The 1,931-nt window shown below is 30.1% G+C and overlaps 1 protein-coding gene across 1 annotated transcript in view; it reads right to left on the bottom strand.

Annotated features, from left to right (window-relative positions):
* Positions 1 to 1,857: 1,857 nt before the first annotated feature.
* Positions 1,858 to 1,931, bottom strand: part of LOC113805131 (LIM/homeobox protein Lhx9) — a 99,411-nt gene continuing 99,337 nt past the window's right edge. The window contains exon 6 of the mRNA XM_070145070.1: positions 1,858 to 1,931. This exon is cut by the window's right edge and continues 461 nt beyond it. The gene's annotated coding sequence lies outside the window, so the exon portion shown is untranslated.

Genomic DNA, 1,931 nt, shown 5'->3' on the forward strand with positions numbered 1-1,931 from the left:
GAGAGAGAGAGAGAGGGAGAGAGGGAGAGGGAGAGGGAGAGAGGGAGAGAGAGAGAGAGAGAGAGAGAGAGAGAGAGAGAGAGAGAGAGAGAGAGAGAGAGAGAGAGAGAGAGACAAAGAAAGAGAGAGAGAGAGGAAGAGAAAGAGAGAAAAAATGAGAAAGAGGGAAAGGAGAGAAAAAAAGGAGGAAAAAGGGAGAGAAAGAGAGAGAAAAAAGGAGAAAGAGGGAAAGAGAGAGAGAGAGTAATTAGCAGGGCGAACATACTTTTCCCGACCTGACATAAAGTCGAGCCCCAAGAAACGCCTTATCGTCAGACAACGGTTAGGCTTTTGCCCTTAAGAAATTTCGCCGAGGGGGTTGCCATGTCGTGGTAATGTAAGCGAGCCATACCTAATTATTTCCACATCAAACTTTGTTAATAAATATACGTTGATAAAAGAAAGAAATCTCTTGCGCTGCTCCTTTTGTAACGAATAATATCCCACGCATTCGAAATCGTTTTAAAAAGTATCTTCCTTCTGAAAAAAAAACAAGGCTTTATCAACCAGTTTACCACATTTACCCGAGCTCTCAATCTTCAGAAACCTTCAAAGCTCTAACAAACGCTCTCGTGAACCGACAACTAGCCATTCTCACGCGTAACAACCGCAATTCAACGCTAACAACCCCGTCGAACTAACTCTTCGACGGCAGTTCAGCGTTCAGAAGCCCGATTTCGACCTTGCTTCGGAGTCCCAAAGTGGTTCGTCGACCGAGCGTATTCAAAGTAGCGAGCGAAGGTTTATCTGCGTATTCATCATCAGTATCTCCCTACGACGCTGCCTGTCAATTTAAGTACAATGTTCTGCGCAGTATATGTCACATGTCACCTCATCCCATGTGTTTGACAGCCTCTGGCCTCGGGCGCCGACCTTCATTCACCGGTGTGTGGGGAGCAGTGTAGGTACGATAAACATATATAATATGTCTAACGATATATATTTAAATAGGTATATACATACATATAAAACATGTATATGATATATATGTATATATATATATATATATATATATATATATATATATATATATATACATATATATATTTATATATACTATATACATATATATATTTATATATACTATATACATATATATATTTATATATACTATATGTATATGATTATATATATATATGTATATATATATGTATATATATGTATATATATGTATATATATACACATATATATGTACATATATGTATATATACATACACATATATATGTACATATATGATATATATATATATATATATATATATATATATATATATATATATATACACATTATATACATATATATGTGACATATATACATATATGATATATAAATATGTATATATTTGTATATATATACATATGTATGTATCTACATATATATACGATATATATATTATATATACATATATATACATACATACATACATATATATATATATATATATATATATATATATATATATACACATATACATACATACTGTTTACTCATATGTACGTAGAAATGTTGTAAACAGAGAACATTATATATACACATGCATGCATACATACATACCTATATATATATATATATATATATATATATATATATATATATATATATATATATATATATATATACATACATATGTATAAATACACACACACACGCACACATATGTATATGTATATATATACATATACGTACATATATATGTTTATATATATATATATATATATATATATATATATATATGTATATATATATATATATATATATATATATATATATATATATTCATACATACATATATACACACACACAGACACACACACGCACACATATATATGTGTGCGTGCGTGTATACATGTGTATATAAACATAGAAGTAAATTCTTGGTAATAACTTTGG

This window comes from Penaeus vannamei, chromosome 33 (genome assembly GCF_042767895.1).
Source record: "Penaeus vannamei isolate JL-2024 chromosome 33, ASM4276789v1, whole genome shotgun sequence".
In the NCBI taxonomy this organism is placed as follows: domain Eukaryota; kingdom Metazoa; phylum Arthropoda; class Malacostraca; order Decapoda; family Penaeidae; genus Penaeus; species Penaeus vannamei.